Raw genomic sequence first — 25,884 nt, 5'->3', positions numbered from 1 at the left:
TCACTGTAACAGGAAGTAATTTAAAACACTCTCATTTAAGAATCATGTAGGGCTGTAGGTAGAGCTCAGGAGCAGAGCTCTTGCCTATCAAAGGTGAGGCCCTGGGTTCCGTTCCCAGCTCTGGAGGGGAAAAAAAAAATCACATAAAGTTCAAATCACAAAAGATCCTGCAAAAGATTTATTCCTTAGCAAATACAATTTCCCCAGCTAGATAAATATAATTACAAAGGGAATTTCTATAGCATTTTCAGGTTAGGTCAGCACCTGGGTAGAGGTGTGCCAGGGATATAGGGAGGCAGGAGACATCCTGCCCTCTAGAAGTTTCACCTTGAGATACCTCACCTTCATAAGGAATTTTTTTATGGTTCTCACATCAGTTTACTGACAGCACCTAACTTACAGTGATTCCATTTACAATCTTTTAGCTTTATCATGGTGTGAAAGCAAAAGCATTCAGTTTACACTGTGCTTGGAATTTTGAATTTTGATCTCTTTCTGGGCCAGTGATAAGTGGTCTGATGCTCTCTGGATGCTGGACAGTGGTGATGAACCGCAGCTCCCAGTCAGCCCCTCGAACAGGAGGGCCAACAACCGACACTCTGCAGTATACTATGTGGCTAAGCTACGATGCCCCGTAAGTGGGGAGTATGCCATGCATTGTTTAATGTATGATATTTCCAAATCACAATGGGTTTATTGGAATGTAATTAAGGAGTGTATGTATACTCATTCCCCTGCCCCGCCGTCCCACTTTGGGCATCAAGGATTGAACCCAGGGTCACGTAACTACTGAGCCACATTCCTAGCCCCCTTTTCTTTTTTAATTATTTTTTTATGTTTGTTTATTTTTATTTTGAGACAGGATCTTGCTAAGTCCTTAGGGCCTCAGAAGTTGCTAAGGTTGGTCTCAAATTTGCAGTCCTCCTGCCTCAGCCTCCCAAGTCGCTGGGATTACAGGCATGCACCACCGTGCCTGGCTCTCATTTAGTGTTTAAACAAAAATGTTGTTTAAAGCCCCCCACCACCCTTTTTCCTCCCCCCCTCTTCTTCCACCATCACTACTCGGTGTAACTCCTGTTAGCTATCTGGTGTGTGGCCTGCCAGCCCAAGATCTGAGCACTTACTTACATGGATGTATACAGTATCTAATTCTTAAATATACAACGTCTTTACTTAAGGATGAAGTTATTTAACCTGAAGCACTTATATGTTAACTTGAACCTCTGGATAAAAACTTCGTCTGCAGCTGGCCTGTGCCCTTTACACAGAAGCTAGCTTGGGGTCATAAGAAAGAAGTCAGCATTGTATGGTTAACTTTCAATTAGATGGGGATTCTTTTTGCAGTCTGGGAACTCTTCAGCCCTTTCTTCTTTTCCAGATGTACTTGGGTAGCCATATTTGAGTGGTGAGCTCCTCACCCACAAAGTAAACTGGTAAGACAGAAAGAACTCCAAGTACAATGGTTGTTAGCCCTTCACCCCGTTCATCAGTATCTTCAAAAGAACTGAATTTGGGGGTGATTTTCTCCTCTGGTTGTCTGAGAATTCCACTGACATCCACTGACATCCTCTTCCCCTGGACACACAAATGCCAGACAATCAAGGTTTGGCTTCAGTGGAGATTTATAGGAGAACATATCTGAATTTCCCTCTCTGTCCTGGTCTGCTAATGTCCAGTTGGCTGACGTTCAGGGCAAGGTGCCAGGCCTCGATTTTGGGGAAGGATCATCCAGAGAGATAGGGGCGGATGTGATTTGGCAGCTGTGTGAGGCCTGGCACGGGATTCTACGTGCTGTGGTGTTGTGTTTCTTAAGCTCAGTACATGCACTTAGGAGGCTGTTCATCATCATCACGAAGCATCCAGGCAGCACCTACTTGGCACCAGAAGCCTTCTGAATGTCTTTTTTAAAATAATATTTTAGCAAGAGGCCCAGGAAATGCATAACCGAATGGCACTGCCTGGTACTCATGAGTTCTGCTGATACTGGCTTTTCATGGGAAATTAGGATATTTTCCTGTTTCTGACAATCCGAAAGAATTCTGGAAAGAAATAACATTTTATAATTGTTTTCACTTCTCCAGTGAAAACAATAGCCAGCACATATTTTGAAATGAAACCGTATTTCATGGGCTAATAACACGAAGAAGGAAGAAAATCGTGACTTTTTCCCTCCTCTTTGCCTTTCTTGCTTTCTTGGATAATTTGCAAATGAGGAAGAAGAAAATTCGTCACCACTCTTCTGCACAAAGCTGTCCAGCCTGATGCTTGCGAATCTTTTTGAGAATATTTTGCACACCAGATTGGGATTTCTGGTTTGTGATAGTAGATTCTGGTGGCAGGCTTTTGGAAGAGATGTCAGTATATGGTGCAGTGAAACTCCAGCACTCATGGAACCAAGTATGACATTACTTTGTTGTCAATAGAACAGATGCCCATGTTTCACTCAAGAGAATAAGATCCCAAATATTTTTTTTTTTAAAGAATGCATGTTAGCCAGGCATGGCGGTGCATGTCTATAATCCCAGTGGCTGGGGAGGCTGAGGCAGGAGGATCATGAGTTCAAAGCCAGCCTCAGCAAAAGCGAGGCACTAAGCAACTCAGTGAGACCCTGTCTCTAGATAAAATACAAAATAGGGTGGGGATGTGGCTCAGTGGTTGAGTGCCCCTGAGTTCAATCCCTGGTACCACCCCCTCCCCAGAAAAAAAAAAAGAATTCATGTTAAATACCTGGGGTCAGCTCCGTAGGGAAAAGTCAGGGGAGGAGGGGACAGAGCAAGCATGGCCATTTGTCCCTTAAAATTCTCAACTAGAACTTTGTAATTGTACAAAGTTCAAGATACAGACATGAGCCAGGGGCAGTGGGGTATGTCTGAGTCCCTTCTCCTCAGAGTCTGAGGCAGGAAGATTGGGCCCAGGAGCTGGAGGCCAGTCTGGGCAACATAACATGACCCCTTATCAAGGAAGGAAGGACGGAAGGGAGGGAGGGAGGAAGAGGAAGCCATCTCATCCGTGACTGCCTTGCTGAGGGCTCTGTTTCCACCTGTTAAAAGAAGGGGGAGGCTGGGTGATCTCTAAGGCTCTTTCAGATCAAGAATTCTCAGGCTGCCAGTAGAGTCTCCTCATTTGGTCTGTTTCCCAGCAACAAAGTTAGCAGGAGATTAGGAAGGGGAAAGGACATGTAAATGCCAGGCTAGTGTATTTTTGAGGGGACCGTTCCTTTCACACAGCGTCTCATGTGACCTAGTCCACAGAAGAGGGTTTGGGGAAACAAGTCCGAGGTGAACACTGCCATGCCATACTTTTTAAAAAATGACCAGTCACTTGTAACATTTGAACCAACCCATAGCTATGTTCCCTCTTCCTCATTGGGACCTCAGTTACTAAGAAATTTTTTTTTTTACTAAAAATAATTAATAATAATGAGGTAAAATAATAAATCACTCTAAGTATCTCTCACATTTCTGGTGTGAGGATTCAATGGGATAGTTAGTAATGTCACACAGTGATTAGCCACAGTGGACAATAAATGTTAGCTAGCTATTGTGCATTGCTGATGACTGTGGTGTGTGTGTGTGTGTGTGTGTGTGTGTGAGAGAGAGAGAGAGAGAGGTTTGAACCCAGGGCCTTGTGCATGCTAGGGAAGCACTCTACCAACTGAGTTACATCCCTAGCCATGATAGCCCACCTTCTTATTTTCCCTTTAATAAATGAAAGAAAGTTCTCACAGTTCACATGTTGCACTTACTCTGGTCTCTCAACACATATCAAATGAATGCCCACCATGATATGCCAGACACTATTCTGAGCACTGGGATACAATAGTGAACACGAGAGACATAGTCCCTGTCTTCACAGAATTTATTGGGGGAAAGATAAAGTAATAAGAAACTTTGATAGAGGGGAGCTAGTAGGTAGGGAAGGAATTTGCTACTTCATGTGGAGTGATCAGGTGGTATTTGAGCAGATATTTAAAAGTAATGAGGGCATGAGTCCTGTGGATGGATATTCATGAGAAGGGCATTCTAGAGAGGAGGAATAGTAAGTGCAAAGACCCTGAGGTAGAAAGCTGATTGGTATGTTCAAGAAAGGGAAAGGAGTCCTGTGGGTTGAGCCAAGCAGGGAACAGAGAGATGCTAGGAGGGAGGATGCTGTGAAGTTGGGTCATGCAAGGATTTGTTCTTCTCTTGGAGGGTAGACAGGAGATTTACTCTGACTCACACAATAAAAGCATCACTCCTGGGAGTCATTACCATAATCCAGGCATGGTCCAGGTTAGTAGTGGAAGCAGAGAGAAGGCACCAGGTTCCAGATAGATCTTCCAGGCAGAGTCAACAGGATTTGCTGATGAGTTGGATTGAGAGAAGGAGAAAAAGAGAGAAGTAAGGTTGGACACCAAGCTTTAGGACTTAGCCATGGGAAAGGCAGAGTTTCCATTTACTGAGATGGGAAACCATTTACTCAAAACTCCCGTGACAGACGGGTGTCACTCATAGGCCCATTTTACAGAAAAGCAAACTGAGACACAGAGGTTGCCTGGCAAGCCTCAGATAAAAAGATACTCGCAGGCTTACGACATGAATAAAAATCCACAAAAACTTCCAGAGGAAACTCCCCCAAAGTGAGGCAAATAGCAGGGCCTCATGAGCTTAGCCTTAAAGTTAAATTAGCATAGTAAAAAAAAAAAAAAAGATATATATTTTTTTAATTTTAGAAAAATCAGAAAATGCTACTTTTGGTCTGAAGCCTACCGGTTGCTGCCAGAGATCCACCTGAGCTCCAGGAAGAACAGTCACTTCCTGAAGGTTTCAGCACCGCCAGATGCTCAAGAAAGGAATTCCCAGAGCGCCTTCCTAAAAATGCCAAGCTCACTCCTGGATCAGGACACCACCCCAGGCTACTGAGACACATGCCCTCCCCCAGTTAGAATGAGAAAGAAGAATGTTTTGCAGCTTTGAAGCTTGGGGTATGAGCAATGTCTGCATCTGCTGTGGAATCTGCTGGGATGAGGAAGCCTATGGAACTAGGGAGCTAGAGAAGGGAATCTGCAAAATAGGGACCAAACTCATCAACTTGTAGAATTATAATCCCACAGCCGCCTGACATGGTGGGTTCTATTAATGCCCCCAGTTTCTAGTGGAAGAAGCAAATTTGGGGGAGGTCATGTGACTGGCCAGGGTCTCACACAGCTTGAGAGGACAGGGTCACCACTGGGTCCAGCTCTGGACAGAGTCCAGCCTGCTACACACATTGGCCACACAGCAGCAGGACCAGTAAAAATTGGAGGAACCGGGCACGCAGCATGCCTGCTAGTATTATGGGATGCTGACTTTGACCTCACTCAGGGTACCCTCGAACTTTACTACTTCAGAAGCAATGAATTTGGGGTGGGAAGGGGTCAGTGACTAACTTTGGATTATCATCTTGCTAAAATTCAAGACTTCTAAGCAGCTCACTAAAGAAGAAAAGTTGCTTCAAATATGGGCTGTACAGTGGCCAAGAGCCCATCAGCAAGGTTTAGGGGGGACTCCATGAGAATTTCTGCAGGAGATAACTCTACCATCTCCACCCAGTGAGGGAGTCTCCAGTCTACTTGGGAAGAAGCTGCCAAAAGGTTTGGTCCTCAGAGAGGAGACAGAACGACATCAATCAAACAAGTATTTATTCAGTGCTGACATGCCCAGAACTCTGACAGGCCAGTGAGAAATTCTGGTCCCTGTCACCAATTTGTTTATAATCTGACTACACAGAGATCTACCCGTAGAAAATGCTTTGTAAGCAAGTCACTAAGATTTAACCTAACTGCAGGATAACCCAGAATGGGTGCTGAATAAATATTTGTTACAGAAATTGTTTTTTTAAAACTTGTAGGAGTTTAGACAGAGGAGAGATCTGTGGGCCCTGAAGTTGCTGGGAAGGCTTCCCAGCTGGGGGTCGGAATGTGGGGTGTGCACTGTCTGGGGTAGACTGTAGGCCAAGGGAGAAGTATAAGCAAAGCTTTTATCATCCCTTGGGAAAAAAATATTTGCAAACTATTCTTCCAACAAGGGATTAATATCTAAAGTATATAAGGAACTCAAACAACTCAAAAGCAAAAAATAAATAGATAAATAAATTTTAAAAACCCAAATAATCCAGTTAGAAAATGAGAAAATGATTTGAATAGACAGTTTTCAAAGAAAGATATTCAAACGAACGAATGTATCAAAAAATGCTCCAATCACTAACCATCAGGGAAATGTAAATCAAAACCACAATCACTTCACCCCAGTAAGAATGACGATTATCAAAAAGACTAAAGAGACATGTAGACCTGTAATCCCAGTGACTCAGGAGGCTGAAGGAGGAGGATCTCAAGTTTAGCAAAAAAGGGCTGAGGATGTGGCTCAGTGGTAAAGCACCTCTGATTCAATATCTAGCACAAAAAAAAAACTAAAAAAGTATTTTTGATATTTTTAACACAAAGAGGTGTTAAGTGTGTGAGGTGATGGATATACTAATTACCCTGAGTTGATTATTGTATCTTTTATACATGTGTCAAAATATCACACTGTACCCTGGGAATTTGTATCATATGAATTAAATTTAAAAAAAAATGTTTATCATAGATGAGTGGATAGTTGTGACCCAAAGAGGTTGTCTATTCTTAGGTCCCAGTTAAACACTCACTTTTGCGCAATGAATTGTCTTCTGACCTTTCTCATGACGGTGACCCATGGCAAAAATGATGGATTTTATCCAAAGCAGAAACTGCAATATATATTAGAGGATATCAGGAAATCTTTGTGATTTGCCTGCCTAGAGTCAGAGAGCTCCTCAGGTATGTGAGTCTCCATGTCCTCTGACACTCTCTCCAAGCTTGGCGGGTGTCTTAGCCCTCTAAGGTTCTACACAGGGGATTCATCCTAAAGCTAAAGAAGCTTAAACTTCAGGATCCCTCATTTACACAGGTCCCTCCAAGGCTTGTGTTCTCCCAGCAGTGTTCACATGGTGACACTTTGTGAATCAGGCAAAAGAGCAAAAGCAGTATATTTTAACTGCAGTCAGTTAAAACCTTTCTCTTTCTGCTTCCTTTTCCTTTCATTACCCTTTACCTACGCCAGGAGTCAGTGGACTAGCCAGAGAAATTTTTGAGATGGGGCAGAGGAAACGACATTAAGGATACATTTATTTGGAGTTTAGTTGGGTACATTAATGTGGCTCCCCGTTATTTCTATGCACACCTAAGTTATTTCTAAGCAACCCTGGTATAGAACTGGCTTCTAGATTCCTAGAAATCTTTCCTGCCTGGTATGATGGATGGGGGTGGGTGGGTACCCCAATATGCTGTGTCCATGGCATCTAGCATCAGAAATAGGCAAGTTGTGGAGGATAAAGAAGGTTCGAAATGAATGCAGCCAGAAGCTGGTTGGAAAATTCTTTCAACCATCAGATGTGAAAAATCACAAGAGATGCCACTAACAGCTAGTCAAATGGAAGTCCTCTCCTGCCAAGAGTATACTTGATAATGCAGTATAGACAATTATGAATACACTTTATTTTTTCTTTTTAAAGGGGAGTGCATGAAATACAATTTTCAGAATTCCTATATTTGTATGGAATAAAAATACAGCAGCATTACAAAGAGCAATTTATGTCTGCATATGGAATCCCACATTATGCATCCCAATAATAAATTCTCAATTAACCATGCTAAGGAATTAACTAAACCATCTTCCTATTTTGTGTTTTTTAAAAAAAACATTTTCCAAATTTTGGACACAGTTAAAAATAAAAAGGCTTTTATTTTTAACTTAAAAGTCTCCATTTTTATTTATTAAATCTCTTATTTTTTTTAATTGGTGCATTTTATTATACATAATAATGGAACTAGTTGATACATATTTGTGTATGCACAGTATATTACAATATGAATTTGGTTAGAATTTTGTTCCACAGTATCTCTCCTTTTCTTCCCCTGCTCCCTCCCTCTGGTCCCCTTCCTCCATTCCATTGGTCTCCCTTCTACTGAAAAGAGTATAAAACAAAAAATATAGTTTATTAATAAAAAATATGCTTTTTTTCTGGATTTGAAGATGTGTATAGTCTTTTTTTTCTAATTGTGATTTGTTATGATTTATTTTCTCATTCCAAATAAAAATTTAGTTTTGTATTGATGTTTGTATTGGTCATTGTCTCTTTTTATGAAAGACTTAATATACACATATTTATGTATGTACATGTATATACATAATTATGCTTACATAATTATACATACATAATTATACTTAATATACATAAGCGTAATAATATACTTAATTTAATATTTACATTTTTAAGAATAATAAAATTTGAAACTTTAATCCTGGAAACAGAATATGTTGGTGATTTTCTATTATTTTTCTAAAGAAGGTACTCAAATTATATGTGCTCCTGGCCCCACAAAATCTTTATCACCTGAATGTCTATATTGGCTTTTGTAACTGAAAATCATCCTTGCCAGCACCATGGAAGACACTGATTTTTGTTTCTCTGGCAGAGAGGCAGTTTTTTACAATCCTAGGAGCAGAGATTTCTGGGGCCAAACTGCCAGAGTTCAAAGACCACATAAAACATGAACTATGGTGCCTGTCACTCAGAAGGCACTTCATACATGCTCACTATGTTATTATTGCCTTACACAAATCATCTCTTGTTCTAAATCCCAACTTGTTAAAATAATTACAAGATATGAAATTTTAAGAAATCGGTTGTAACCGTATTTCATGTACAGCAGCTTTTAACCAAAACTCCACTTTAAAAGCAAAAATATGAATTGGAATTCTCTGCTCCTTACATGTGTTTCCCACCATATATGGTAGTGTGAGATGGAGCACAGATGAGGGTACAGCAGTGTGATGGAGAGGAGACAGGATAAAAGCTGAGCTCAGTTCACCCACTGAATGATACTTAGGCCTCAGTTGGGGAGTCAGGGCAGGAGCATGACTTAAAATCAATAAGAGAGTTTTACTGACCCCTAGTGGTACTAAGAGGTTGCTGCAGCTAATAAAAATCCCAGTTCAGGAAACATTCCCTGATAGTCCCTTCACCAGCAAAATCCAAGGAGCAAAAAAGTGAGGGTGGGTTACTAACTGCCCTGGCTCTTCCCATTCAACTTGAGACTTTTATTTACAATTACTTCCCAGGTCAACTTTTTTCCTAACACCTTTCAGAGATCTCATCAAAGGCAGCAGGTGTGTAGATGTCAGGAGCATAGACTTCAGATGTTTAAAAAAAAAAGGAAAGAGGGGGAGAAAAGAGAAGGAGAAAACTAATTTGGAATATTAGCACAGACACTGATAAATGAAAGATTGTGGGTAATTTTTTAAATTTTTCTGAGCCTTCCTATCCTAATAGGTAAATAAAACTCATGGTGTTGATGATTGAATCTTTTAATGTGTGTACGGCACATGTTAGGTACTAAATAGATGTCTTTATTGCTTTCATTAATCATGATTTCATACTTGCTAGGTATCATGAGATTCATTAATCCACACTCATATAGAACATCATTAAACTGGAAGAATAAAAGAGAGAACTTTCTTTAAATGAATAATTTCTCCACTTGAGACCTGGTTTGACAGGGTCTGACAATATACGTAGGTGGGAACACTTCTTGCCCAGGAAGTCTGGTTTCCCTTGAGCAAGCAGAATTCCATGTGGGTTTGGGGGGAGGAGGTCCAGCGAGCACCAGCCCCTCCCAGTAGAGCCAGCAATACCATACCAGGCTATTGTGGGTGTCTTACACTTATCTTCCCAGAGGGGATGCCTAGGATTTTACCTAGAAATAGGATCTTTTCTGCAATTGGGAGGAGACAACTTCCACTTTCCCAACCTAAGGTTTGAGGCTCCTCATGCTTTGGCATGAGAAGCCCTCAGTTGTCCAGGAAAAGAGAACAAAATAGAGAAACTCTGTTGGCACACAGGCCTAAATGAATTCCCCCAACAGCAGGTGCAAAGAGTTGGGCAATGCCTTCTCACTCCTCCTTCCCCTTCTTCTTAGAGAAGGGGAGATGTGGGCTGAAGGGTAACAGAAACTGTGTTAAACTGGAGAAAGTGGGTAAGGGAAACCAGATTGTCTGACTTGGGCCCTTGGGCTAAGGCCCACGACTTTGTTCTCCTGACTTCCCAACTCACCAAATCAGGGCAGTCCAGGATCACAACTTCCTATGCCTCTATGTTAGTCAGATTTTTGTGGCTGTGATCAAAATACCTGACATGAACAACTTAGAGGAGGAAAGGTCTATTTTGGCTCACAGGTTTCAGTCATGGTTGGCTGGCTCCCTTGCTGCATGCCTGTGGTGAGGCAGAGCACCATAGTGGAAAGGGCATGGTGGAGCAGTATGGCTAATCTCGTGGTGGCCAGGAAGCAGAGAGAGGGAGAGGGAGAAGCTGGGGACAAGAAATACAAGTAACCTACTTCTTTCAACCAGGTCCCACCTCCTACAGTTTCCACTGCCCCCCAATAATCCATTCAGCTGTTAATGGATTAATCCACTGATGAGGTCAGAGCTCTTGTGGTCCAATCACTTCCCAAAAGTTCCACCTCCTAACATTGCTGCGTTGGGGACCACACGAGTCTTTGGGGGACACTTCATAACCAAAGCAGCACAATAGTCTCACTCCCAAAGCCTCGAAGGTCTGAACTCTGGGTGGGAACTTCTCTTTACTTCCACCATCTTCTTCTTCTCCTTCATTTACCTCCCACCCCATACTAGGCATTGAACCCAGGGGCACTTTACCACTGAGCTACACCCCCAGCCTTTTGTTGTTGTTGTTTTCTTTTAGACAGGGTCTTGCTAAGTTGCTTAGAGTCTCACTAAATTGCTCAGGCTGGCCTTGAACTTGTGATCATCCTGCCTCAACCTCTGGAGTCACTGGGATTACAGACATGGACCACTGCACCCAGCATAAAAATACACCATTTAAAAAAGTACAGCTCAGTGGTTTTTTAGTAAATTTCACAGAGTTGTGTAACCATTATCACTATCTAGTTCCAAAATATTTTCATCACTCCCAAAAGAAAACCTGTACCCTCACTCATTTGCTGGTGGGACTGTAAATTGGAGGAACCACTCTGGAGAGCAGTACAAACATCCCTCAAAAACCTTGGGAGGAAACCACCATTTTGACCCAGTTTTCCCACACCTCAGCATACACCCAAAGGACTTAAAATCAGTATACTACAGTGACATAGGCACATCAATGTTTATAGCATCTCAATTCACAATAGTTAAGCTATGAAACCAACCTAGGAGCCCTTCAACAGATGAATGGATAAAGAAAATGTGGTATACATACACGAAAATGTGGTATATATTACTCAGCCATAAAGAAGAATGAGATTATGGTATTTTCCAGTAAATGGACAGAGCTAGAGAGTATCATGCTAAGTGGAATAAGCCAATCCCCCAAAACCAAGGTCAAATATTCTCTCTGACATGCGTTCGGATGCTAACACACAATAAGGTGGGAAGAGACGAGAAGTTCAGTGGATTAAACAAAGGGGAATGAAGGGAAGAGAGGGAGGATGGGAATAGGAAAGACAGTAAGATGAATCAGACATAACTCCACATCATGTACAACCACAAGGATAGGAAGTTATACTCCATGTATGTATAATATGTCTAAATGTACTCTACTGTCATGTATATCTAAAAAAAACAAATTAAAAAAGAAGAAACACAAATATGTGAAAAAATATTTAATATGTCTGGCAACCAGGAAAATACAAATAAAAACTACATTAAGATTTCATCTCGCTTCAGTCAAAATGGCAACAATCAAGAATATAAACAACAAAAAGTGCTGGCAAGGTCGTGGGGAAAAAGGTACACCTGTACATTGTTAGTGGGACTGCAGACTAGTATAACCATTCAAGAAAGCATATGGAGATTATTCAAAAAACTAAGGGTGGAACCACCATACGATCCAGCTATATCACTTTGTGGTATTTTCTCAAAAGATCTAAAATTGGCATACCAGCATACCACAGAGATACAGCCACCTTTATGTTTATAACAGCAAAATTCACAATAGCTAAATTATGGCACCAACCCAGAGACCCATCAATAGACAGATTAAGAAACTGTGGTATATATATATATATATATATATATATATATATATATATATATATATATACACACACACACACACACAATGAAGTTCTACACAGCCTTAAAAAAGAATTAAATCATGGCATTTGCCAGTAAATGGATGAAAATGAAGAATATCATGTTAAGTAAGCCATATTCAGAAAAATTAAAGGTTGGATGTTTCTTTCATATGCAGAAGCTAAAATAAAATAAAGGAAAGGAAGAAGAAAGAATAGGATAACAAAGATAAAGGGAAGCCGGGCACGGTGGTGCACACCTGAAATCCCAGCAGCTTGACAGGCTGAGGCAGGAGGACTGCAAGTTCAAAGCCAGCCTCAGCAACTGTGAGGCGCTAAGCAACTTAGTGAGACCTTGTCTCTAAATAAAATACAAAATAGGGCTGAGGATGTGGCTCAATGGTCGAGTGGCCCTGAATTCAATCCCCAGTACCCCTTCACACACACACATCCAAAAAAGACAAGATAAAGGGAAGATCAGTAATGTAGGAGGAGATCAAGAGGCAGAATGGAGGGACGGGTAAGGGGGAGGCAATGCAAAATGAATTCTTAGAAAATCATGTTATGTGCATATATAAGTATATGACAGGGAGCCTCCCCTTTATGCATAGGTAGAAAGAACCAGTCAAATATAAATTAACAGATGAGCAAAAGGAAATTTAGTAGAGTAGAGGAAGGAGAATGGGAGAGGGGAAGAAAGACAGGAGGGAAAAGTGGGGATTATGAACTGAAATTGAATCCCATGCATGAGAATTGTCAGGAGGAACCCAACTACTATATATAACTAACTATGAAGCTCTAATTTTAAAAGTCTAAAAAATATTGCTGCTATAAATTTCTCATACATGTATCCTGGTACACATGTATGCACATTTCTATTGGATTACTTATCTAGAAATAAATTTTCTGGGTCTTAGGATAGTCATATCTTCAACTTTAATATATATATACCAAACAGTTTTCCAAAAATGGTTGTAGAGAAGAGGAAGGTTTACATGATGACCATGACATTAATGAATATTAAGCTCCCTACCCTCCTAGACTCCGGTGTGTGTGGTAGGAGCTATTGGAAGAATGTACAGGGATGAATGGGTTGCCAAGTGGCATCAGAGGGCATTTCTGGTACATTCCCTAAAGAGATTTCTAAAAAAGAAAACTGAATTTCTAAAGCTTCTGTAATTATTTTATGGTTTGTTTTCTCATTCTAAATATTCTTTTGCATTACATTTATGTTTATAATTCTTTTCAAGATGGCTCTCAAAATGATATGTTTCAGATTCCTCCAAACTTGGAGCCTTCTTAGTAATATCCAAGTGATTTCTAAATACCTTTCTCCAATCCAGATATCTCCCTTGAACTTTGAGATCGTAAATCCAACTAATACTTGGATCATTTGGATATTAAGAGTCATCTCAAACCAAATATAAACAAAAATAGAATTCATGACCCTTTTTCCCCCAATCCTTTTTCACCACTTCCCAAAAGGCTCCTCTTGCTGCATTCACCATTTTAGTAAGTGACAGCAGCATTTGCTGAAATCATCAGTTCTTCCTTGTAAGGAAGTGATTAACTCTCTGTCCACTTTCCTAGCAAGTCTTATCTACTCCATTGCTGAATCATCCCTTCTCTCCAATTGCACTATCTCTGCTGCTGGACTTTCTTACCTCAATTGATTCAATTAGCCTTCCAACTAGTCTCCTGGTTTCCGCTTTCATCACTGACCTACAACTCATTTTCAACATGGCAACCAACACAATCTTTTAAAATAGTAATAAGATTATGTTATTGCCATTGTCCATTACCAGTGACACAATCAGATTATGTGATTGTTACTAACAAATTCTCTTACATTTAAAGTAAAAATTAAAAATCCCTTATATTTTTCAGAATGAAAATGATCTCAAAAGGAAAAATAAAAATGCAAAAATAACAGCACACAACAGAAAAGTAAATCTGCAACTAAATATGAGTATTAACCACAAAGAACAATGAAAGTATTATCATATGGTATTTAATTTATTTTTTGGTATTTAACTTATATGTGAAATTAAATGTATAACAACAATAATGTAAAAGATGGGCGGAGGGTGCTACGGTTTGGATATGATTTGAGTGCCCCTCAGGCTTCATGTATTGAAATTTAATCCCCATTATAAAGTACTGAGAAGATGAAAATTTAATTCAATTATGGTGTTTAGGGTAGAGACTTTGGGAAGTAATTAGGATTAGATGAAGTCATTAGGGGGTGGTCCCCATGATTGAATCCTGGTGGCTTCTTAAGAAAAGGAAGAGAAGCCAGGCATGGTGGCACACACCTGTAACCCCAGCAGGAGGATGACGACTTCAAAGCCAGCCTCAGCAACTTAGCAAGGCCCTAAGCAACTCAGTGAGACCCTGTCTCTAAATAAAATATAAAATAGGGCTGGGGATGTGGCCCAGCAGTCGAGCGTCCCCGAGTTCAATCCCCAGTACAAAAAAAAGGAAAAAGAAGAAGAAGAGGAAGAGAGAACAGGCATATGCACAGATACAAACATGTCTTCCTTGTCTCTTGCCATGTGACGCTCTATGCCACCTTAAGACTGCCTGCAAGAAGGACAGACAAGGTCCCTAGACCTTGCAGCTTCCAAACTGTAAACCAAAATAGCCCTTTTTCCTTCAAAAGCAGTCTGCCTCAGGTATTTTGTGATAGTAACAAAAAATTAAGAAAATAGAATTTTAAGTTTATAGGTACTTCAAGAAAATGAAGTCATAATTCATATTAGACTTTAAAAGTTCAGAAATACATATTATAATAATTATGGTGATCATTAAATAAATAAAATACTAAATAATGAATACCAAGTTAACTGAAGGGAAAAATGAGATTCAAAACATTGGACCAATCCAAAAGAAGTTTAAAAAAAAAGGAATATTATACAGATAGACTAAGTGGAAACAAAGTATAAGTTGATAGATATAAATCCAAAATGGGAATCAACTAGGTATTCCAAGTAAAAGACTGTCCAACTGGACAATAAGTATGTTTCAGTTTCATAAGCATAGTAACATCACTACATGGTTCAAATTTCTGCTACTATATTAGCTATAAGTAATGTATAAATTTCAAACTTTGCAGCTAGCTCTCTTGACCACAGGTCATCAAATAAATAACTTAGTCATAATCAGTAACCATCCAGATCCTTTCTTTCAAATCTATCAGTGACTGGCCACAGAAATTCTGTTCTGTTATTCAGCTCACACACAGACATGCCGTTGTGTTGCTTCCTTGACTCCCCATTATAAACACAACTGATGTTTTATGAAAATGGGTAATTGAAAGAGAGTTCGGCCATCTAACATAAAAATGCACCAAAGCAACAAAAACTGATAATGCTGGAAGTAAAAATTGGATAAAATATAGAATTATAGAAGAAATAGTTGACCCTGGGAACTCAGACACTGCCACCAGTAAAGAGACTACAGATACTTAGCCAGAACTCAGTAAGGTGAACTTACCAACAGAAATAAGCAAAGTAGGGGGCTACGGACGTGGCTCAGTGGTAGAGAGGGTCTAGCATGCATAAGGCCCTAAGTTCAATCCCTAGCATGGCAGAAAAGTAGTGTGACAAAAAAGAGGATGATAACCTAACAAAAGTGATGCAGGAAAGAAATGTCACATTAAAGGAACATAAGTGCTGGGCACGGTGGCGCATGCCTGTAATCCCAGTGGGTTGGGAGACTGAGGCAGGAGGATAGCCAGTACCAAGCCAGCCTCAGCAACTGCAAGGTGCTAAGAACCCAGTGAGATCCTGCCTCTAAATAAAATACAACAACATAGGGCTGGGATGTGGCCTAGTGATTGAGTGCTCCTGAGTTCAATCCCCAAAAAAGGAACATAGTAATTGCATAAATAAATAAATAAATTGTGTGTGTATGTGTGTGTTTATATATATTAAGCCCACAGATGCTTTACCAATGAGCCCATACTGAACCCTGTTTGAGACAGGGTCTCTCTGAGTTGCTTGGGGCCTTGTTAAGAGGCAGAGGCTGGCCTTGAACTTCTGATCCTCCTGCCTCAGCCTCCCAAATACTGGGCTTACAGGTGTGCACCACCACACATGGCTCGAGGAGATACTTTATGACATTGAAAGCATGAAGATGAAATGTTGGAACTATATCAAACTGAGAAAGGAATTATGAGGATGAAGCATAGCTCAGTGCCTCAGTGTTAGAGAGCTCACGTAGCATGCACAAGGCCATAGGTTCAATCTCCATTATCATCAATTAATAAATAACAAAACTTGCCAAGGCATAGAAAAGATGCTTGATCCACATAAAAGTTATAGAAAAGAAAGGCAAGCACTCTCCAAACTACTCTTGACTTTTTTTTTAGAACACTATTAGTTTTACTAAAATATTGAGTAGATACTAGAGTTCTCAATTTTCCCACATGCAGCTTTTCTTGTTATTAACATCTTGCATTAGTATGGTACATGTGTAACAACTGATGAGAAAAATATTAATACACTATCATTAATTGAAGTTCACAGTTTGAATGAGGGTTCATTCTATGCTGTACAGTTCTATGGGTTTTAACAAATGCATAACATGATGTGTCCACTATCATGGTATCATTCAAAATAGTTCCACAGTCCTAAAAATCCTGAGCTCTATTTATCTCTTCCTCTTTCTACCCGAACTTTTGGCAACCACTGGTCTTTTTTCACTGTTAAGCCTTTTCCAGTATTTCGTTAGTCAGAATCATACAGTTTATAACCTTTTAGCCTGGTGTCTTTAACAATATATATTTAGTGTTCTTCCGTGTCTTTTTATGACCTGATAGCTCACTTCTTTTTATTTCCAATCATGTTCCATTATGTAGATTTACCACAGTCTGGTTTAACCCATTCACCTATTGAGGATCATGTTACTTTCAGGTTTTAGCAATTATAAATAAAACTGCTTTAAACATTCATGTGCTGGTTCTATGTGTGGACATAAGTTTTCAACCTATTTGGGCAAATAATTCCTGGATCATATGATAATAATTACTTTTATAAGAAACTGTCAAATTTTTATTTCCCAAAGTGGCAGCACCAGTTTGTACTCCATTAACAACAAATTAAGAGTTCCTGTTGCTCTACTTCCTTTTCACCATGTGGTATTGTCAGGGTTTTTGTTGTTGTTATTGTTGTTGTTTAATTTTAGCCATTCTAATGAATGGTACCACCTCAATGTTGTTTTAAATAGCAATCTCTAATTATATATGATGCTGAGCATCTTTTCATGTTTGTCATATTCATATTCATATCTTTTCTAGTAAAGAGTCCAGATCTTTTGCTCATTTGTAAATTGGATTGTTTTCTTTGTTTATTTTGGATACAAGTTCTTCAGCAAGTTTGTTTTGCAAACATCTTCTCCAAGTCTGTCGCTTACCTTTTCACTTTCTTTTTTGTTTTTTATTGATTGTTCAAAACATTACAGAGCTCATGATATATCGTCTTTCACACATTAGACTCAACTGGGTTTTGAACTCCCATTTTTACCCCCAGATACAGATTGCAGAATCACAACTGTTACATACTCACAATATTACATAATCGCATATTAGTGACTGTTGTATTCTGCTACGTTTCCTATCCCCTACTATCCCCCCTCCCCTCCCCTCCCCTCCCAACTTCCCTCTCTACCTCCTCTGCTGTTGTTAAATTCTCTCCCCTTTCCCCCCCCTCCCCCTTGCCCCTCATAACCTCTTATAATTTTGTGTATCATTGAAGGTCTCCTACCATTTCCATATGCTTTCCCTTCTCTCTCCCTTTCTCTCCCCCCATTCGTCTTTGTTTACTATTAGTCTTTTCCTCATGCTCTTCCTTCCTGTTCTGTTCTTAGTTGCTCTCTTTATATCAAAGAAGACATTTGGCATTTGTTTTTTAGGGCTTGGCTAGCTTCACTTAGCATAATCTGCTCTAATGCCATCCATTTCCCTGAAAATTCTATGATTTTGTCATTTCTTAGTACTGCATAATACTCCATTGTGTATAGATGCCACATTTTTTTTTATCCATTCATCTATTGAAGGGCATCTAGGTTGGTTCCACAGTCTAGCTATTGTGAATTGTGCCGCTATAATCATTGATGTGGCCGTATCCCTATAGTGCGCTCTTTTAAGGTCCTCACGGAATAGTCCGAGAAGGGCGATAGCTGGGTCGAATGGTGGATCCATTCCCAGCTTACCCAGGAATCTCCATACTGCTTTCCAAATTGGCCTCACCATTTTGCAGTCCCACCAGCAGTGTACAAGTGTACCCTTTTCCCCACATCCCCGCCAACACTTATTGTTGTTTGACTTCATAATGGTTGCCAATCTTACTGGAGTGAGATGGTATCTTAGGGTGGTTTTGATTTGCATTTCTCTGATTGCTAGAGATGGTGAGCATTTTTTCATGTACTTGTTGATTGATTGTATGTCCTCCTCTGAGAAGTGTCTGTTCAGGTCCTTGGCCCATTTGTTGATTGGGTTGTTTGTTATCTTGTTGTTTAATTTTTTGAGTTCTTTGTACATTCTGGATATTAGGGCTCTATCTGAGGTGTGAGGGGTAAAAATTTGTTCCCATGATGTAGGCTCTCTATTTACCTCTTTTATTGTTTCTCTTGCTGAGACAAAACTTTTTAGTTTAAGTAAGTCCCATTTGTTTATTCTTGTTATTAACTCTTGGGCTATGGGCGTCCTATTAAGGAATTTGGAGCCTGACCCCACTATATGTAGATCGGAGCCAACTTTTTCTTCTATCAGATGCACCGTCTCTGATTTGATATCTAGCTCCTTGATCTATTTTGAGTTAACTTTTGTGGATGGCGAGAGAAAGGGATTCAATTTCATTTTGTTGAATATGGATTTCCAATTTTCCCAGCACCATTTGTTGAAGATGCTATCCTTCCTCCATTGCATGTTTTTAGCTCCTTTATCAAATATAAGATAGTTGTAACTTTGTGGATTAGTCTCTGTGTCCTCTATTCTGTACCATTGGTCCACCTGCCTGTTTTGGTACCAGTACCATGCTGTTTTTGTTACTATTGCTTTGTAGTACAGTTTGAACTCTGGTATCACTATACCTCCAGATTCACTCTTCCTGCTTAGAATTGCTTTTGCAATTCTGGGTCTTTTGTCTTTCCATATGAATTTCATGATTGCTTTATCTATTTCAACAAGAAATGCCATTGGGATTTTGATTGGCATCGCATTAAACCTGTAGAGAACTTTTGGTAATATCGCCATTTTGATGATGTTAGTTCTGCCTATCCATGAACAGGGTACATTTTTCCATCTTCTGAGATCTTCTTCTATCTCTCTCTTTAGGGTTCTGTAGTTTTCATTGTATAGATCTTTCACCTCTTTTGTTAGGTTGATTCCCAAGTATCTTATTTTCTTTGAGGATATTGTGAATGGAGTGGTTTTCCTTATTTCCATTTCAGAGGTTTTGTTCCTGATATACAGGAATGCCTTTGATTTATGCATGTTGATTTTATAACCTGCTACTTTGCTGAATTCATTTATTAACTCTAGCAGCTTCTTTGTAGACCCTTTTGGGTCTGTTAGATATATTATCATGTCATCCGCAAATAGCGATAATTTAATTTCTTCTTTTCCTATTTTTATGCCTTTAATTTCTTTTGTCTGTCTAATTGCTCTGGCTAGTACTTCGAGAACTAAATTGAATAGAAGTGGTGATAGAGGGCATCCCTGTCTTGTTCCAGATTTTAGAGGGAATGCCTTCAGTTTTTCTCCGTTTAGGATGATGCTAGCCTGAGGTTTAGCTTATATAGCTTTTACAATGTTGAGGTAAGTTCCTGTTATCCCTAGTTTTTCTAGTGTTTTGAACATAAAGGGATGCTGTACTTTGTGGAATGCTTTTTCTGCATCTATCGAGATGATCATATGGTTCTTGTCTTTAAGTCTGTTGATGTGGTGAATAGCATTTATTGATTTCCGTATATTGAACCAGCCTTGCATCCCAGGGATGAATCCTACTTGATCATGGTGCACAAGTTTTTTGATATGTTTTTGTATTCGATTCGCCAGAATTTTATTGAGAATTTTTGCATCCAAGTTCATTAGAGATATTGGTCTGTAGTTTTCTTTCTTTGAAGTGTCTTTGTCTGGTTTTGGGATCAGAGTGATGTTGGCCTCATAGAATGAATTTGGAAGAGCTCCTTCTTTTTCTATTTCTTGAAATAGCTTGAAAAGTATTGGTATTAATTCTTCTTTGAAGGTTTTGTAGAACTCCGCTCTATACCCATCCGGTCCAGGGCTTTTCTTGGTTGGTAGTCTTTTGATGGCTTCTTCTATTTCTTCCTTTGTTATTGGTCTGTTTAAATTGTGTGTGTCTTCCTGTCTCAATCTGGGCAGATCATATGCCTTAAGAAATTTATCGATATCTTCACTATCTTCTATTTTATTGGAATATAGGGTTTCAAAATACTTTCTAATTATCTTCTGTATTTCTGTAGTGTCTGTTGTGATATTGCCTTTTTCATCCCGTATGTTGGTAATTTGAGTTCTCTCTCTTCTTCTCTTCGTTAGCATGGCTAAGGGCCTGTCTATCTTATTTATTTTTTCAAAGAACCAACTTTTAGTTTTATCAATTTTTTCAATGTTTTTTTTTGTTTCAATTTCGTTGATTTCTGCTCTAATTTTAATTATTTCTTGTCTTCTACTACATTTGCTGTTGTTTTGCTCTTCCTTTTCTAGGTTTTTGAGGTGTAGTGTGAGTTCATTTATTTGTTGGTTATTTCTTTTTTTGAGGAAAGAACTCCAAGCAATGAATTTCCCTCTTAAAACTGCTTTCATTGTGTCCCATAGATTCCGGTATGTTGTGTCTGTATTATCATTTGTCTCTAAGAATTTTTTCATCTCCTCCTTTATGTCTTCTGTAACCCATTGATCATTCAGTAACATATTGTTCATTTTCCATGTGATGTAGGATTTTCCCTTCTTTCTTTTATCATTGATTTCCAATTTCATTCCATTGTGATCAGATATGGTGCATGGTATTATCTCCACGCCTTTATATTTACTAAGCGTTGCCTTATGGCATAATATATGGTCTATCTTTGAGTAGGATCCATGTGCTGCTGAGAAGAACGTGTATCCACTTGATGATGGTTGATATATTCTATATGTGTCAGTTAAGTCTAGGTTATTGATTGTGCTGTTGAGTTCTATAGTTTCTTTATTCAGTTTTTGTCTAGAGGATCTGTCTAATGGTGAGAGCGGTGTGTTGAAGTCACCCATAATTATTGTGTTGTGGTCTATTTGACTCTTGAACTTGAGGAGAGTTTGTTTTATGAACGTTGCAGCTCCATTGTTTGGTGCATACAAATTGATAATTGTTATGTCATGTTGGTGGATGGTTCCTTTTAACAGGATATAGTGTCCTTCTTTATCCTTCTTGATTAACTTAGGTTTAAAGTTGATTTTGTTCGATATGAGTATGGCCACTCCTGCTTGCTTCTGAGGGCCATGTGAGTGGTATGATTTTCCCAACCTTTTACCTTCAGCCTGTGTATGTCTTTTACTAACATATGAGTCTCTGGAAGGCAGCATTTTGTTGGATTTGTTTTTTTGATCCAGGTTACTAGCCTATGTCTCTTGATTGGTGAGTTTAGGCCATTAACATTTAAGGTTACAATTGAGATATGATTTGTACTTCCAGTCATGCTTCTTTATTTATTTATTTTAGTTTGGCTGGTTTTACTTTTTGGTTATTTTCCTCCCCCTTTATTGAGACACCTCCTGCTGTTAGTTTTGGGCACTATTTTTCAATTCCTCTTCTTGTAGTATTTTGCTCAAAATGCTTTGCAGTGCTGGTTTTCTTGCTGCGAATTCTTTTAGCTTTTGTTTATCGTGAAAGATTTTAATTTCATTGTCAAATCTGAAGCTTAATTTTGCTGGATACAGTATTCTTGGTTGGAATCCATTATTTTTCAGCGTTTGAAATACATTGTTCCAGGATCTTCTCGCTTTCAAAGTCTGTGATGAGAAATCAGTCGTTAACCTAATTGGTTTACCCCTGAATGTAATCTGCCTCTTTTCTCTCGTAGCTTTTAATATTCTCTCCTTGTTCTGTGCATTGGCTATCTTCATAATTATATGTCTTGGAATTGGTCTATTATGGTTTTGAATATTTGGGGTCCTGTAGGCTTCCAGGATTTGGCAATCCATTTCATCTTTCATCTCTGGGAAGTTTTCTAGAATTATTTCATTTAATATGCTGTCCATTCCTTTGGTTTGAGTCTCTGTGCCTTCTTCTATCCCGATGACCCTCAAATTTAGTTTTTTTATGACATCCCATATCTCTTGAATAGATTGCTCATGGGATTTAAGCATCTTTTCTGTGTTGACTATATTCTTTTCAAGTTGATAAACCTTGTCTTCATTATCTGATGTTCTGACTTCTACTTGATCAAGTCTGTTTGTAATATTCTCGTTTGAGTTTTTAATTTGGTTTATATTTTCCTGCAATTCTAGGATTATTGTTTGATTTTTTTTAAGATCTCTATCTCCTGGTAGAGCTTGTTCTTTGCCATTTGAATTTGTTTGTTTAATTCATTTTCAAAATATACTTTTATTGCTTGGACTTGCTGTCTCATGTCTTCCCTAATATTCCTTTCCATTCGAGTTAGGTAGGCCTTGAGTTCATTCCCTATCCCTGCTTCTGATGTTTCTATGTCCTCCTGTAGAATTAAGTTGTCCTGTATTGTTTGTACTCCTTTTTTCCCTTGTTTTCTCATGTTGTCCACATTACTTTCCAGCTCTATTTGATTGCCGTGTTTCTGCTCTCTTCTATAGGTTTGTTTTGGTTCTGTATTACTCTGTTGTTTCTTCTTTGTGTTGTTAAACTGTGCCTGCTAACGTGGATTCTGCTGGGAAGGAATTCCGACGGCCGAGCTCCAGGGACGTCACTACTCTGCTATGACGGGCCCCAGGCTCCTTGCTGGGGTGTCCTAATGGGGCTGTGTCACTGGACTGTCTCTGTTTGGTTTCAGCTCCCCGTCGAGGCAGGCGGGCAGTCTCTAGCCGCCCAGTATCTCAGGCAGTGGGCGGGTGAACGGTCGCCGGCGGGGGAGTGGACTTCAGCCAACCAGTCGCGCGGGCAGCGGGCCGGCTGTCGCCGGTGGGCGGGCGATCTCTAGGCACCCCGTCCTGCGGTCGGTAGCCGGCGGGCGGGCATTCTCCTACCGCCCAGTTACGCGGACAGTGGGTGAACTGTCGCCGGCGGGCCTGCAGTTTCCAGCTGCCCAGTCGCGAGGGCCTGGCCTCTAGTCCCCTAGTTTCTCCTGCTAGTCTTGGTTTCTCCTGCTAGACCAGATTTCCCCTGAGTGATGGCTCTCAGCAGTTCAAACTGTACTCTGGACCTGCCGTTTGTTGGGTGTGGAGGGTGTCTATTGGGGACCCCGGCACTCTATTGTTTTGTTCCCGTTGTGGGGGATAGAACTGTACCGCTTCCTTCCCCCTCTGAAATCCCGTACTCAGCCCAGCGGTCAGTGCGGGCTCATCCAGCAGGATTCCACAGAATTGCAGCCACTTTTCTCCCTGCTTGCTAATTAATTACTTCTCTGCGGCGCCCCGCCTTCTGTAGCTGTGGGGAAGGCCGGGCGAATCAGTCAGCCCGGATCCCCGGGGTCGCACAATTGGCTATCGGGATCCCTGGCACTCTATCGTTTTGATTTTTTCTGCTTGCCCCTCCCCCAGCGCTGGCTAGACAGGTTTCGTTTTGGCTGCTGATGGGAGGGAGAGTTGAAGGTCAGGTGTCTCTAGTTTTCCCCTAGTCTTTATGCGGGCTCACTCTGATACTCCCTCCCCCGGAAAGCCTAGGAGAGCCTAGGAGACACAGACCTGTTTTATTGTTGCAGTCTGTCGGAGAGTGGTGGTGGATACTTCAGCTCTCCAAGATGGTGGCCGCTGATTGCCTTGGAGGGGTTTCCGTTGTGGGGGACGGGACTGTATCGCTTCCTTCCCCGTCTGAAATCCCATACTCAGCCCGGGGGTCAGTGCGTGCTTGGCCAGCGGGGTTCCACCGAATGGCAGCCACTTTCCTCCCTGCTTGCTAATTAATCGCTTCTCTGCAGCGTCCCGCCTTCTGTAGCCGCAGGGCAGGCCGGGCGAATCAGTCAGCCCGGATCTCCGTTGTGGGGGATGGGACTGTATCGCTTCCTTCCCCGTCTGAGATCCCATACTCAGCCCGGGGGTTAGTGCGGGCTTGGCCGGCGGGGTTCCACCAAATGGCCCCTTTTCACTTTCTTTTTTTTTTTTTTTAAAGAGAGAGTGAGAGAGGAGAGAGAAAGAGAGAGAGAGAGAGAGAGAGAGAGAGAGAGAATTTTTTTTTTTAATATTTATTTTTTAGTTCTCAGCGGACACAACATCTTTGTTGGTATGTGGTGCTGAGGATCGAACCCGGGCTGCACGCATGCCAGGCGAGCGCGCTACTGCTTGAGCCACATCCCCAGCCCCCCCTTTTCACTTTCTTAATGATGTCTTTCACAAACAGAACTTTTAGTTTTAATGAAGTCTACCTTATTAGTCTTTTCTTTCCTGGATCATGCTTTCAGTATTTTATCTAAAAAACACATAACCAGACCCAAATTCTCCTAGCTGTTCTCCTCTGTTATCTTCAAGAAGTTTTATAGCTTATAATTTCACTTTTAAATCTATGATCCATTTTGACTTGTTTTGGAAAGTATAAGGCCTGTATTGGTCTTGTTTTTTTCATTTGAATACCCCATTGTTCTAGCACCATTTCTCAAAGACTGTTCTTCCTTCATTTCAATGCCTTCATTCCTTTATCAAAGACCTGTTTATTCTATTTGTGTAGCTCTGATTTTGGGCTATTTTATTCCACTGAATTGTCCATACTTTAATCAATATCAAACTGTTTCGACTGCTTTATATTTTAAGTCCTTAAGTCAGGTAGTGTCAGTCCTCCAATTTTGTTCTTTGGCATTGTGTTGACTATTATGAGATTATGAGATCTTTCCTTTTCCATATAAACTTTTGTATCAGTTCGTCAATCTCTACAAAACAATTTGCTGGGAATTTTATTAAGATTGCAAGAATTCATAGACCAAGTTGGGGAAAACTGACATTTTACAATACTGAGTCTTCCTACCTAGTAACATAAAATCTTTTTTTTCCCCATCAGTTTTATAGTTTTCCTCTTCTAGATCCTCTACATCTTGTTAGATTTATACCCTAGGGTTTTAGATTTTTTTTGGTGCTAGCATAAATGTTATTGTCTTTAATTTCAAAATCTTTCACTTCTGGTATATAGTACAGCAGTTGACTTTTGTTTATTAACCTTGCATCTTGCAAACTTACTATTAGTTTTAGGACCCCCCCCCTTTTTTTGATTCTTCAAGATTTTCTACATAGAAACCCATGTAGAAAAAGATAATTTTATTTCTTCCTTCCCAATATGTATACCTTTTATTTCCTTTTCTTATCACATTGCTAGGACTTTAGTGCAATGCTGAATAAGAATGGTGAAAGACGACATTCTTACCTTATTCCCAATCTTAGGGAAAAAGCAAGTATAATGTTAACTACATAGGGTTTTTGTGAATTATCAAATTGAAGAGGTTCCCCTCTATTTCTAGTTTGCTGAGAATTTATGATGGGGGATTTTGTCAAAGGTTTTTTTCTTATTCTATTAATATGGTCATATTTTTTTCTTCTTCAGCCTCTTATTGTGATGAAACACATTAACTTTCAAATGTTG

Source organism: Spermophilus citellus, assembly GCF_964194105.1.
Source record: "Spermophilus citellus genome assembly, chromosome: 12".
NCBI classification, from domain to species: domain Eukaryota; kingdom Metazoa; phylum Chordata; class Mammalia; order Rodentia; family Sciuridae; genus Spermophilus; species Spermophilus citellus.
The sequence above is the reverse complement of the archived record's forward strand: the minus strand, read 5'-3'. Positions refer to the sequence as shown.